Genomic DNA, 15,969 nt, shown 5'->3' with positions numbered 1-15,969 from the left:
GTAAAAACCTATTCGGCATTAACACATAACACAAAGCCCAAAAGAGAAAGCTCCAGTAGAAGCGATGAAAAATCTATTCGGCATCCAAAGATAATACTAAGGCCAGTTTACCAGCTTTTTTTGCTAGATGCAAAAGATTGAACAATCTCTGCTAATGGCAGTGGATACTCACCCCTTAACAAATCCCATCTGATCAGGATGAACGAGTAGATGTGAATCGGTTATTTACACTTTCGAATAATAGAAGGACTAGGGGGCATTCCATGAAGTTAGCAAGAAGCACATTTAAGACTATTCAGAGAAAGTTCTTTTTCACTCAACGCACAATAAAGCTCTGGAATTTGTTGCCTGAGGATGTGGTTAGAGCAGTTAGTGTAGCTGGGTTCAAAAAAAGTTTGGATAAGTTCTTGGAGGAGAAGTCCATTAACTGCTATTAATCAAGTTTACTTAGGAAATAGCCACTGCTATTAATTGCATCAATAGCATGGGATCTTTTTAGTGTTTGGGTAATTGCCAGGTTCTTGTGGCCTGGTTTGGCCTCTGTTGGAAACAGGATGCTGGGCTTGATTGACCCTTGGTCTGACCCAGCATGGCAATTTCTTATGTTCTTATGATCTAGCAAAAAGGACTCCAGCCATAGTTGCAAAACTTTGTCAATATGTTTAGATCAGAGTTGAGCAGAGAAATGGGTCTATAGGACCCACACTCACTAACATCTTTACTCTCTTTGGGAATGAGAGTTATAGTCATGCTCTCCAAACTACCCAGACCAGTAGCTCTCTCACCAGTCCCCTGGAACAAAGGAAACAAAAAGGGACCCAAATCCTCAAGGTATTTTTTTTTAAATCTCTACAGGGAAGCCATCTGGACCAGGATATTTACCACCTGGTAGCTGTTTGATGGCATTCTGAATTTCTAACATAGAGATGGGTGAACCCAATGCCTCCACCTGAGCCTGCTGCAACTTCGGTAGCCCAAGCCCATCCAAAAAATCATCAATCATAGAATCATCCACAGCTGGGGGGAAGCATAAAACTCAGAAAAAAATGGACAAAAAGATCTTCAATCTGCGCAGGATCCATCGTTTTCCCACCCAGAGGCATCTTAAGCTCTAAAATATGAGACTTACCCAGCCGTCATCTGACCATATGGGCCAAGAAAGTACTAGGTTTGTCACCATGCTTGTAAAATCGTAAACGAGAGTATTTAAGAGCCCGAGAGACCCTTCCAGTCTCCAAAGTATTACGCTCCCAACGAACAGATTCTAACGATTTATAAACCCGAGAAGAACCATCCCGTTTATTCTGTCTTTCCAGCTCCTGGATCCTCTCCTGCAACTTGTCAGCTACTATTCTACGTTCCCGCTGAATAAAACTAGCCAAGCTATATCACTCCATGGTGAGACTGCACCTTGAATACTGTGTACAATTCTGGTTGCCACATCTCAAAAAAGATATAGTTGCGATGAGAATGTACAGAGAAGGGCAACCAAAATGATAAAGGGGATGGAACAGCTCCCCTATGAGGAAAGGCTGAAGAGGTTAGGGCTGTTCAGCTTGGAGAAGAGACAGCTGAGGGGGGATATGATAGAGGTCTTTAAGATCATGAGAGGTCTTGAATGAGTAGATGTGACTCAGTTATTTACACTTTCGAATAAAAGAAGGACTAAGGGGCATTCCATGAAGTTAGCAAGTAGCACATTTAAGACTAATCGGAGAAAATTCTTTTTCACTCAACGCACAATAAAGCTCTGGAATTTGTTGCCAGAGGATGTGGTTAGTGCAGTTAATGTAGCTGGGTTCAAAAAAGGTTTGGATAAGTTATTGGAGGAGAAGTCCATTAATGGCTATTAATCAAGTTTACTTGGGGAATAGCCACTACTATTAATTGCATCAGTAGCATGGGATCTTCTTAGTGTTTGGGTAATTGCCAGGTTCTTGTGGCCTGGTTTGGCCTCTGTTGGAAACAGGATGCTGGGCTTGATAGACCCTTGGTCTGACCCAGCATGGCAATTTCTTATGTTCTTATGTTCTAATAATTTTGCCTTGCAATTATGCCTTAAAAGCCTCCCACCGCAAGAGAGGTGAATAATCCACTTCCGGATTAAACTCATTAAATTCTAATCTTGCATCTTTCATTAGAGTCTGGAATCACTTATCCCCCAGTAAAAACACATTTAAATGCCAAGGAAAGGGACGAGATCTAAGAGGGGCAAGGTCTATGGAGATCTGGATAGGATGGTGATCAGATAAAGTACAGGACAGGATGTGACTCTCGGTAAGAAGTTGAAAGTGCACATAATCAATCCTGCTATACATATTGTGTCGATGTGAATAAAAAGTGAACTCTTTCTCATCTGGGTGATGCTTGTGCTAGTTGTCCAACAGACCAAGCACCTCAGTGATATCCACAAATTCAACCAACCCCCCCCCCCCCCTGCCACACACACACACACACATACACACACTAAGGTGTGACGTTTTGTCTAAACCAGGGTCAGGGCATATGTTCCAGTCTCCCCAGTACAAAGATTAACAAACCCAAACTGGACCAATTGATCAGTTAACTTTTTGAAGAACCCCCTGTGATCATAATTAGGGCCATAAATATTAATCAGGGTAAAGACAGTGTCATAGAGAGAGCAGTCAAGCAAAAGAAACCTACCATCCAGGTCAGAAAAAGATTTACGCACCTGGAGTGGCAGAGATTTAGCTATTAGAGTACAAACCCCTCTGCTCTGTGAATTATAAGTTTTATTTTTGATCTTTGTGATTTTGGCCTAGATTCTTCTATTTAAGTTGCAGTAAACTGAATATTCTGAATACCACTTTGGACTCTGTTTGATTTTTTTCTTCTTTTACCCAGTGCAATAGTTGTATGGATGGACACTGATTTTTACTTTCTACCTATTTTACTGCTTTTGGCTTCCTTGCACTTATATTGTACACTTTTGCACTTAGTGGAGATCTTTCAGCTAGAGTGTGAGTCTTCAGCTATCATAGTGACTGACTGTGCCAGGGGCCCAGGAAGATATTTTCTGCTCCATCCAGACTTGGACCCAGACCCGTAGCACCCTTGGTTGATGATAACCACACAAACGGGAGACCGCTGGCTTTTGGTTCCCGCACTGAATTCCGCAGAGCAAAGACAGAATTTTGTGTGTGTGTGTGTGGGGAGGAGTTATGAGCTAATTCTGCATTGCACATGTAACCCCTGTTTAGGGTGGCAACTATATACCACAGGGCCATAAAATAATTTGTGTCTCTTGGGGCTGGATGCACACAAGCTACCTCTCACAGACGTCTCTTTCCCTAGAATCTAAGTCCTTTGCTGGTGTGGGGAAATAATTTTCTCCTTCATGAACCAGAGTGACAGGGGTGCCTTTGTACCTCTTTTCCTGTTGTGAATGTTGTCAGTGCCAATTAACACACAAGAGACTCTGCCTGAGTGTCCAACAGAAAATGGGTGGGCCTGAGCTTGTCTGGAGCCCACCAGTAACTGGATGCCATGCGTCCCGATTTGATGCGGCCTGGAGCTCCTCACAGTGACGTCAGTGCAGTGCATCACTGCCTTCCTCCCCCCTCCCCCCCTTCACCTCTTGGCCGAGTTACCCACATGGCCTTGGGCAGCGGTGACAGGGAGGGGGGAGGAGGTGGGAGGATGAGCAGTCGGCACGGGGTGATGACATCAGTGCGCCATATTTAAGGACTGTGCTAAAGATCGGCCTCTCTTTTTCAATTCAGGGTCATCTAGCAGCAGAGAACAACATTGTAGTGACACAGTTACCTCAAATCACCCAAGAGCAGGTGGCACCAGTGGACGCAGCGTCAGATATTCCAGTTCCACAGGGCAATCTAAGAGGGCAACAGTGAAGCAAGGCGACAGCACCTGTTGGACCAGCAGCCAGCACGACGTCAGTTGGTGAGTCTCAAGTGGGCGTTTTGGGTGGTGTTCATGTGGAAAAAGAGCGTGTGGTTTCTTCACAGGCAAAAGAAAGGACAAAAAAAAAATGCAATCATAGAGACAGCCACTGCACGAGTAGCAGCTCTACCAACAAAGCTGATTCTGACTCTTCCTTGGACCGCAGCAAACACTGCCCATCAGCTGAGGCCAGCAAGGCCTCCAGGGGTCCTCCAGCTCTGACTACCTTATCACAGCTATGGGAAAGTGTACCGAGAACCCTATGAAAGAAGATCAGAAAATGCTCGTACATCAATATATTCAGGATCATAGAAGGAAGGCAAAGGCGGTTGTCATGGAAGAAGGAAAAGAATGGGGATGTGTCACCCAATGCGGATAGGAAGGTCCTGAGGAACATTATCAATTGGACTTATGTGTTTCTCCGGATGATGAGCATCATTGGGCAAGATGACCCTTCACAGTATGGTCCTATGCTGAGTTATGTGGACACCATACTTGAAGCCTACAAAGAATACGACAGCAGGTCCTGGTTAAACTATGATGAGTGTTTTCAGGAAAAAATGGAGGAGAATCATTTCATGTCCTGGGGAACACAGGATGTCAGCCTATGGTTAAGACAAATGACCAACAAGGCAAGCAACGCGGATGTGCACACGCAGACATCTCGGAAACTTATCTCGTCAAGTATGCAGATCAGTGGGACAACCCTGTCACCTACCAAGGTCTGCTGGCATTATAACAGATCCTCCTACAGCTTTCAGGACTGCAAATTCAGACATGTTTGCTACATCTGAGCTGCTTTCCATCCAGTGAGCAAATGTATTAAGAAACCGGCCAGAAGTTGAGGCGGCAGGCCAAAATGACAGTATCGTCTGCAGCAGAGTTCCTTCCCCAATAATTTTGTCCGCTATGGCACCGTGGTTGGACCGTTACCCTAGATGAAGAGAGGTGCTGCTGATTATGCAAGGTTTTCAGGATGGATTTCTTATCCCCTTTATGGCCGGTTGAGTGAGGCAAGTGTGGCAAATACATGTTCCACAGTGAGACACTCAGACATCGTGCAGCAGAAACTGGACTCTGAGATGGCATTGGGACAGATAGCAGACCCATTTTCTGTCCCCATTTTTTCAGAAAATGTTCCTTTCCACCATTGGCTGTGGTATCAAAGAAGGAGCCTGGCAAGGTCCAACTTATACAAAATCTCTCATACCCTCAAGGTTCGTCAGTAAACTATCATCTATCTCCAGAGGAGTGCACAGTGCAACATGCATCCTTAGACTCTGCCATAGACCTACTATGGAAATGTGGTCGGGGGATTCTGATAGCCAAGATGGACATAGAGTCAGCATTTAGGCTGCTTCTAGTACACCCGGACAGTTGCTGCTATTAGGATTTTGGTTTTGGGACCAGTACATCTTTGATAAATGCATGCCGATGGAGTGTTCAGTGTCATGTGCTTACTTCAAACTCTTCAGCTCCTTCCTACACTGAGTGACTGCAGAGCAAGCCAGGGTGAGTTACATCATCCACTACATGGATGACTTTTTATTTATCGGCCCAGGAGGGTCCGGTGAATGCACCCGCTCACTGCACGAATTCCAATCCATCGCCAAGGAGTTCGGTATTCCCCTTGCACACGAGAAGATAAAGGGCCCATCGATGATCATCCGTTTCCTAGGGATTGAAATTGGTTCAGACAACATTGTCTCTCGTTTGTTAGAAGACAAAGTCGCAGCACTGAGAGTCTTACTATGCCAGGGTTCAAAAGTGAAGAAGCTGACTCTTTGCATGGTTCAAGCCATCCTAAGCTCACTGAACTTTGCTTGCAGAGTGATCCCCTTGGGACAGGTTTTCCTGAGGAGGTTTGTTGCCGCTTCAGTGGTTGTCAGGTGGCCACATCATTTTATCAGAGTGTCAAGAGACATTTGTGCCGACATTGCGGTTTGTTATCCTTTCTGGATTGTTTCAACTTCGTGTCAGTGTGGCAGAAACCCCCACTCTCCAGTCGGGACCTGGATATACATTCGGATGCTTCTGGTGGATGGATTCTGGAGTATTCTGTCAGGGCGCATGATACGCCGCGCCATGGCCGGACACCTGGGTGGAGGAAGAACTGACTCGGAATATCACCTTCTTGGAACTGTTCCTCATATTAGTAGCATTGATGCTCTGGTGTGGAAAGCTGCGGAACAAGCACATAATACTTTAGTGCAATAACCAGGCTGTAGTTCAAGTTCTAAATAGGCAGTCAGAAAAATGCCCCAGGGTCGTTGAGCAGCTGAGGGAGGTGGTTCTAGCGAGTCTATGCATTAATACCACAATCAGAGTGTGACATGTTCCAGGGGTTGATAACAGGATTGCTGACACTTTATCACATGCTAACTGGGATGTGTTTTATAAGTAGGTGCCCTCGGCCAACAGAACAGAAGCCTCAGTACCGGATCGCCTATGGACAATTGGTCTCTGACAACTCGGGACCTACTGTGGGGAGCACTGGTGTCTGGGCCAGCCTATTGTACGGGTTATAAACACATGAGAGGATTCCTGTATCAGCACTGCTGGGTCACCGGGCCTATGCCAGAGGACTTGCTCATCTGCTACATTTCAGAAGCGAAAAACAGAGAAGTATTTAGAGGCTCGGTGGTCAAGCATCTAGTGGGGCTGGCTTTCTTCTCAAAGGGGCGCGGTTGGGGGTAATCTTACTAAGTCCTTCCTAATCAAAAAAATGTTGGCTGGTTGGGCAAATAAGATTGGTCCGGCCAATGACACTTGACTGCCAATCATGCATGACATGCTGGTGAAGTTATGGTTTCTGCGAGCATCCATATGTGCATCAGACTTCGAAACCAGCCTGTTTCATCTGACATTTTCTTTGGCCTTCTTTGGTGCCCTGTACATGAGTGAGCTGGTGACCCCTGCCAAGAGTGACTTGGGCTTTAGTGGCATACTGATGAGGAATGTCTCATGTATGGGTCAAGATATCTTTATACGAATACACAGGTCCAAAACTGACCAGGCCAGCAAGGGCATAATCCTCTCCCTAAAGAGTATTGACATGCAAGTCACATGCCCGGTGTAGAACTTGGAGAAATACTTAGTAAGTCATCCCTCCAGCAGGGCTCTTTTATTGATACACACTAATTTAGTGCCGCTGACCCGATACTAGTTCTTCGCCATTCTCAGGTTAGCAGTGACCAAGATGGGTCTTGATGCAGGGAAATTCACCACACATGCTTTCAGTATTGGAGCTGCAACTAGCGCAGATAGGAAGGTGGAGGTCTGCTGCTGTTAATTCCTATGTTCGACTGGATCGGGCAAACTCAGCCACTCACAATTAAATGTCTTTACATATACACCCCAATTTCAGCGGACCGTATGGATTATTGGCCATTTGTTTGTACACTGGGCCGCAAGAAGAGCTATTATTTGCCTGTATGGATGACATCTTGGATTGGCACCTCGTGGCATTTGGAGGACCTGAATGGGCAAACAGGGCAAGCTTTGGGAACAGCTGTTTTCATTCTTACATCGTTTGAAGAAATCGTCAGCCACTCCTGACGCTTTGATAATTCACTGAGGCAGCAACGACCTTGGGGATTTCTCTGCTAAACAATTGATCAACAGAATCAAGGCGGATTGGGCCAAATTTGTTGCATGGTTCTCACGTACTTGCATCTTATGGTCTTGATATTATCCCGCGACCGAAGTGGAGTGCCTCATAGTTATGGGGGCGAGGTCGCAAGAAGGTGAATCGTCAGATTGGTGTGTGGACTGGCAGGTTTGGGGGTTGACAGATCATGCACAGTTGGGCCGATGTACGAGGTACAATCCTACCTCATGCAGTGGTGGCTACCTGAACCAGTTTTGGGGGTTTCAAATGTGGTGCAGGGGTGCATCATGGTAAAGACAGCGCCAGGTTGTCACCTTACAGCTAATGGCAAGGCATCTGTACGCTTCGGGAGTGCAGCCACCTTGTTTGGGGCTAAAGCGGAGGGCCTGATAGATTGCCGCCTTGCTTGGTTTATGGTGGGTGGCAGGAGGTAGCCCAGTTGGCTATTTGTGGGTCGGTTCAGGTACAGGAGTTTAAAGTTATATCTGCTGTTTAAGAAAGCTGCAGCCTTTTCACCCATCTAATGTTTATGTTTTAATTGTGAAGTTTGCTGATGTGTATGCTAATTAATGTTATTGTGCTACCTTAAATATATGGGGGTGGGGGTGGGGGGGGGTGAGCACAATCGGGGCGGCGACATGGTCGCGGCTGCTATAGATATAATTTACTGAAGGAGAATCAGATGAATGAATGGCACAGGCCAAAAAACAGTTCTTAATTCCACAGCAAATCTTTTCCCGTTTACAATCTTTCCTCTATCTGCACAAGAGTCTCATACTACCAGAGCAGGAGAAACTCTCACCCTCCAGGGCATGGACAAATGAGGTTCCCAAGGTATCCTTGTGTAGGCAGGAAAACCCCCTCCCCAGGAAAACCCCCTCCCTTGTAAAAAATGGTAAAATAGTAAAATAGTCTACTGCACAGAGAGTCCCAATTTCCTCTCTAGCCAGGGCCGAAAACTCCAAGTGTGGGTTCCTCAAAAGGTCTCAGTTTGGTCTTGCTCACAGTTCTCCAATGTCTCAGTAGAACTCTCTGTATTCTCCAGTTCCTCGATGGAAGAGATTCAAACTGGAACATCCAGCTCTCGATGTTCCTTTGTCCAAGTCAGGAAGGGGGCAGCAAAACACTTCCTTCCTATTCTTCTAACCAAACATCTCTTCCAAAAACGGAGTCCAAAAATCACCAGGTCTCTGCAGCGGGTCACCACCATTCCTCTCTCCTCATGGAGGTGGCAGAGGGGCAGATCTTCCCTATCCTGGGCTCACAAGGAAAGGTTTTCCTTGTGTCCTCTCTCCACGGAGTCTCGCGGCCTTCTTACAAAGAAAAATCTCTGAAATTGCAAAATAACCCAGGAAACAAACCTAGCCAGCCAGAGAGTGGACTAGAAGGGCAGATCCCCCAACCTCTCAGGGACAACAGGCAGGGCTTGCCTGAATCCCAGAGGTAGGCCCAAAAATCCAACGCAGAAACAACCTCCTTCAAAACCAAAACTCTCAGGAGACAGCTACTTTTATTTCCTCAGAAGGAGACGGCCATCCCAGCATCCTCAGAGGGAGGGGCCGTTCAATCTCCACCCCTCTGGCCCTAGTTAAAGGAGTTAAACTAAGGGCACTATGAGCAATGAGCCCCAGTGGGGCATTACATGCGCTTGTGCAGAATTCCTCCAGGACTAAAGCAGAAGATGCAGCAGTGCAAGAATTAGCTTTCACATGAAGGGGGCAAACATTTGTATAGATTGAGGGAAGTCAGTCCTTTCTCCACCCCCCCCCCCCCCCAATCCATTACAACTTCAACAGCTTTTTAAGGTTTTAACTTGTAGCTTGCAGATGCAGCACATTGCCAAGGGCACCACTTTCGCCATGAAGGTCATCTGATATGATTTAATCCTGTGCATGCGGCTGTGGAACTGGAAGAGTCATCATTTATTTACTTGTTTAAGTGAATTGCTTTCTCAGTCCAGCTACCTGTAGTTATTCTTGCCTTGTGAAGATCCAGGGAAACCTCCCCCCCCCTCCCCCAAGGGTTTCATATCTCAGACAGAGCTGTTAAAAGCTCCCATGCATACCAGGTCCACAGAGAAGCCCATAGTTTTACTGCTGATTACAGAAAGACTACAGTGATACATTTTCATTAGCGCAATGAACTCATCAATCACATTTTATTTGTATGTTCTTGAAAAATGGCTTGGAAATGTTTCTGATGCCAGTTATGAGGGCAGCCATCCCTATAAATTTTCTACCAAATGGTCTGGAAACGCTATAAATAACGTGACTGCTATTTAATTAAATTCTGCTTGCAGACATAATTTTCTATTAAGACTTGAGGAAAAAAAAAAAAAAGGAAGCTGATGGCTCTACCTTCTAAATTGCAAAAAAAAATAAAATTCCGGGGATGTTTTTGTAATGGAATTATTTCAAAGATTTCTCAGCCTAGCTGCTCTACCTCACAAAAATTGAGTAAGAGATCAATTACTGCAGAAGACATCAGTTTCGCCTGTCTTTTTCAGAACACGAGGAGCTACCTCAGACCAGCTAGCTGTCTTGTGTGCTCTGATGCGTTTGCAATAATGGGCTAGCCTTAGTTCCAAACTGAGTGAGCATCCCATGGCTGGCTTTATAAAAGAGTGCAAAGGAATAGCCTGGTGATTAGAGCAACAGGCTATAAGGAAACGCAGGGTCAAATGCCACTCATGCTGTGCTGTATGTAAGTCACTTCACTTCTCCATTGCGTCAGGTACAAAGTTCTTTCTGATATAATAAGGTGTATGTCTAGAATTTTACTCTTGATGCAGCAAGGTGTTTTGCACCCCAAAAAACATGTGCACAAACTCGAATAAAATGTGCACACAGCTTAGGATTCCTCCATGTTACTCAAGGCATTAGCTATTATTTCCCATTGCAGTCAGGTGTGTAGGCTTAACTCTATGGGGCTGAATCTAGACTTCATGGTGCCAGTGACCCTGTGTTCAGGATTTATGCACATAAACCATGTTTTATGTGGGTTTTGTATGCACAATCTAGGAGTACACATGTAATGTTCTTAATCCCTATTTTATGTGCACAACTTTTAGGAGTATACTAACTCCTGCTTTGTGCTCCTAATTTGGGAGCATAAAAGTTGTGTGCCTAACTCATGTTTTGTGCTCCTAATTCTAGGTAATTAGGCTGGTTGAGGAGAGGGGATCACTCTAGAGAAAATTTGTTTTAATTGTAAGGAAACATAGGATTCCTTACCAGAAGGAGTGAACCAAATTCCTGGGAGATACAGAGAAATTAATTAAGTAGAGGGTTTGGGTTTGGCTGTCCCATGTGGGGAGAAGAAGGTGGTATGTTCAAAGCCTTTATGAACCCCTGCCACCATCTCAGTGTGGATGTTTTTGCTCAGTTTCCTGAGTTAACCTTCTAAATGGCAGGATGTCCTATGCTCTTCCAAATGTATTACTTAGGACTCTGGGATCTCTCTGAAAAGAGACTGGGACAAGTAAGGTGACAGAGTACCTTATCCCTGCATTTTTGTTCATGGTTTGTTGGAAATCATTTGGTTAAATGAGAAGGATGTTTTTCTTTCCACTCTTTCTGCCCCTAAGAATATAAGAACATAAGAACATAAGAAAATGCCATACTGGGTCAGACCAAGGGTCCATCAAGCCCAGCATCCTGTTTCCAACAGTGGCCAATCCAGGCCATAAGAACCTGGCAAGTGCCCAAAAACTAAATCTGTTCCATGCTACTGTTGCTAGTGATAGCAGTGGCTATTTTCTAAGTCAACTCAATTAATAGCAGGTAATGGACTTCTCCTCCAAGAACTTATCAAATTCTTTTTTAAACACCGTTATACTAACTGCACTAACCACATCCTCTGGCAACAAATTCCAGAGTTTAATTGTGCATTGAATGAAAAAGAACTTTCTCCGATTAGTTTTAAATGTGCCACACGCTAACTTCATGGAGTGGCCCCTAGTCTTTCTATTATCCGAAAGAGTAAATAACCGATTCACATCTACCCGTTCTAGACCTCTCATGATTTTAAACATCTCTATCATATCCCCCCTCAGCCGTCTCTTCTCCAAGCTGAAAAGTCCCTAACCTCGTTAGTCTTTCCTCATAGGGAGCTGTTCCATTCCCCTTATCATTTTGGTAGCCATTCTCTGTACCTTCTCCATCACAATTATATCTTTTTTGAGATGCGGCGACCAGAATTGTACACAGTATTCAAGGTGCAGTCTCACCATGGAGCGATACAGAGGCATTATGACATTTTCCGTTTTATTCACCATTCCCTTTCCAATAATTCCCAACATTCTGTTTGCTTTTTGACTGCCACAGCACACTGAACCGACAATTTCAATGTGTTATCCACTATGACGCCTAGATCTCTTTCTTGGGTTGTAGCACCTAATATGGAACCTAACATTGTGTAAATATAGCATGGGTTATTTTTCCCTATATGCATCACCTTGCACTTATCCACATTAAATTTCATCTGCCCCTAGTTTGGTTTCCCCTTTGAGTGAACTTTTTGCATTTTTGTTTCTGAGGATCCAAGGGCCCAGGGACTCAGAGCTAGATGTCTGACGAAGCAAGCGCCTTTTTACCAGAAAGAACCTGGGAAGAAGAGGTGTCATCGGTTATGAATGGACTCTCATCCACTCTCAGAGAGGAGTATGGTTTGAGATCTGGGGCCAGGGATGTAGGTGAGAATCATCCAGGAAGAATGAGAATTCTGGAGTCCCATTGGTACCATGGAATGAGAAGTGAGGAACAGAGAAAACTACAGAAAAGGTATCAGAACTGGAAGTTTCTTTTATGCTGGAAGAAAATTGGGATACATTTTCTGTCCATTCCCGTAGGGAGAGTCTAGACCATTAAATGGTACAGAGTGAGGAGAAGTAAGCGGCCAAACTAACCAAGGAATTTGCTGGAGTAATTGGAGGACTTTCACTGGAAGAGAAAAATAGGTGACACATTTATTTTGTAACAATCACTTGGCTATTTTTTTTCAATTTGAGCTGCAGAAAACCATCAATTTACTTTTGCAACTTATTAGTAAAATTGAGTTGGAACCCATACTGTTTCCATCATGAATATTGCTGCTATTTTTAGGAAGAGATCATCAGTGCTGTTTAGAAGACTAAACAGGTAGTTTGGGAGTGAATAACATAAAAGGGCCTTCGAGCCAAGCTTCCCCTCCCCCATCCCACTGGAGATCTTGGACTTTCAGAGTGGAATGATATCACCCTCCAATGTTCGAGGTGAGGTGCATAGTATAACATACAATAAAATAACATTTAAAGCAATATGATATAGAACAAGAAACACAAAAGCTACTTATAAGAAAATATACAGAAACAAAACTCTAAGGGTTGTTCTGAGAACTGAGCATACTCATTTCACGTCATAGAAGTTAAGGGATTGCTGGGAAGGCTTTCTTGAATAGGTGTATTTAAAGAGCTGTTTTAAACACTTTAAGATCTTTTAAGGAGCACAAAGTTTGAGGTAGAGAAGTTCCAGAACACCAGCCCTGCTATTGAGAAGGCCCTTTCACGTGTCAAAGCTAATTGTGCAATTCAAGGACATGGAATGTCCAATAAACTCTTATTGGAGGATCTAAGGGGTCTTGAAGGAGTATAAAGACAAAGGGTGGAGTTAATCCAGGAAGAGGCGACATTACTAATAAGGTTGTGAATTATGACTGCCAACTTATATTGAATACACTGCTGGATGGGTAACCAGTGAAGAGACTGCAGGATAGGGGATATGTGGTCATATATATTTGTACTGGTAAACAGTCAAGCAACCGTATTTTGTACCAACTGGAGTGATCTGACAGTATTCTGTGGAAGACCTGCTTAAACCAAGTTACAGTATAATGGATCATATTATTAGACCTATGTCAATAGGAACACTGCAGGTTCTTTTGAGGTTGTCGGAAATAAAATATAGTGTCAAGGCTATCTGTTCCAATAATTGGTCATCACTTTACATACCAAACAATCTTTCACCACCTAGTACTAGCTAAAGGCCAGACCCTGGATTCCCTCTGGATGTGGTCTGATAACGTCCCCTCCTCACACAGATGTTAAAAAAATAAACTCAAAGAATATAATTCATCTTTACTATGATGAATATGATGAACTTTGAAACGGCATAAATCTACTTCACATATATACAGAAATTGAAGGCTAAAACAGCAAGGTAAAGAGCTTTGCTTATAAATGTGACATCACTGTATACCCTATTTCCATGTCCAGAAATGTAATATCTTGAGCTATCCATCCCCTCTTACCTTCCTCCCACTTAGGAGTGCAAGGTTTGGTTGCTCATGCCCTTTATAACCAGCCATTTTACATTTTAAGATGTGGCTAGATTCACATCAGAACAGGAAATATGTAGATTTGTGTCCCTCCATGGTGAGGTCTCCCTGCCTCACTAGTTTGCACTTTTGGAGGGGGGTTCACTGTGCACAATCTTCCAGTGGATCCTAGGTATTTAGTTTCAGTAAGGAGACCTCTTGGAACTCGCATTCCTTGACTGAAGACCAGTGAGCCCATTCATCCCCTGAATGTGGCAAGCACCTGTGACAGGCTTGGCTGTGTGAGGTGCATGAAGGTTGGAAGGACTCAAACAATGAAGGGTCTGTATTTCACTCTGTTCCTTTGATGAAGATCATCCTCACTGGCTGGATTCAGAGTGCAGAGGCTGAAGACCAGCGAGCCCAATCTCGTCATGAATGTGGCAAGCACCTGTGACAGCAGAAGTCCAGTCTAGGAAGGTTTTGTAGAAGAAAGTATTTCTCTTTTGTTGTGAGGAGGAGTTTTGGCCACCCTCCTTGCTGGGAGCTTGACTGGATCAGCGGTTTCCTAACCTCAGACTTTTCGACCCGAGAAGTCACCTTTCATATGAACTAAAGGAATCAAATAAGAACCTGGAGACCCCATCTGGGACCATGACACAGGGCTCGGTATTCAGGAAGACTTTGGAGCATCAGGTAGGATTTTTGCTATGCTAGAAGGGGACCCCTGGCTTAGGAATCCTGGATAAACCACTGGGAGAGTTTTAGTGCACAATTTATACCACCATGGGAAGCTCAACCAGTTTGCTGAAGGAAAGGACACCTACCCAGATGGAGACACCCTAACTGTAATGGAAAATGCATGTAACTGCACACTCAATTCAAGATGAACTTTAATTTTGCCTTATCTAATGAGTAAATTATGATTTAAAACCCAGTACTTGATTCTGCCTGTTTATTCACAGCATCTCCCTCCAGGGGATGCCACAGCTAACAAAACACTCACAGGATCACACACCAGTGTCTGGGTCATAGACAAGAGCCTCGTCCCATAAAGAGAAGGAATCCCCCTCCAGGGATCAGGAGTCGAGCTTGGGATGGAACCAGCTAGCCAGAGCAGCCCCAAAGAGTATAAATTTGATGTGTACCCTGAAGGAATCACCATTTCTTGAAAAAGAGTTACATAAACTCAAAAGTCTTTGTATTAAAGTAACTAAAAACATATTAAATAAAGTCCCAACAATAGAATAGCTGCATTTCAAGTAAAAACTAAATGAGAGAGCTTTAGCTGGTGCACTTTTCTTTTCCTTCCTTTCTAATTTAGGTTATCTGATATAAAAGTTGATATCTTTATCCTTTAGGAAAACTAACACAGAGACATCTGTGGGGAAACCCACAATTCATGGTTTTCCAGTCTTTGGAGAAATGAACTCTGAAAACTCTTGGTTCCAAAAGACTATTCAGTTGCAGGCAACTCAACCTTGTGTTTCCTTTATGGGAACCTGCCTTTCAATCTGTTTCTGAGCATTCTGGCTCCCACTTTCGACTGGCATCTGTTTTACAGACAAAGGAATTCCACAGGTGGTGTGATTTCAGTAGTTTATTTCAGGCTCTTTAGGTTACAGGATCTTTTGTCCTTTCTCCAATTCCCCTACTGCTTGGACAGCAGCTGCACACACATCCATGCTCTCCTTCACTGCAACTCTCTCTCTAGCTTTCTCTGTAGCTCTCTGTCCTCACCCTTAGGGGCTTGAACACAGTCACATTAAACTCTGGAATTTGTTGCCAGAGGATGTGGTTAGTGCAGTTAGTATAGCTGTGTTTAAAAAAGGATTGGATAAGTTCTTGGAGGAGAAGTCCATTACCTGCTATTAATTAAGTTGACTTAGAAAATAGCCACTGCTATTACTAGCAACGGTAACATGGAATAGACTTAGTTTTTGGGTACTTGCCAGGTTCTTATGGCCTGGATTGGCCACTGTTGGAAACAGGATGCTGGGCTTGATGGACCCTTGGACTGACCCAGTAAGGTATGTTCTTATGTTCTTACATTCTTCAGATACAAACTCATTCCTGATTGGATGAGAATCCTTGCAAGTTTGTTTTATCTGCTTCTGGGATTGGATAAAGATCCATACAGATGGCAG

Source organism: Rhinatrema bivittatum, chromosome 9 (assembly GCF_901001135.1).
Source record: "Rhinatrema bivittatum chromosome 9, aRhiBiv1.1, whole genome shotgun sequence".
In the NCBI taxonomy this organism is placed as follows: domain Eukaryota; kingdom Metazoa; phylum Chordata; class Amphibia; order Gymnophiona; family Rhinatrematidae; genus Rhinatrema; species Rhinatrema bivittatum.
Note: the sequence above shows the minus strand (reverse complement) of the source record.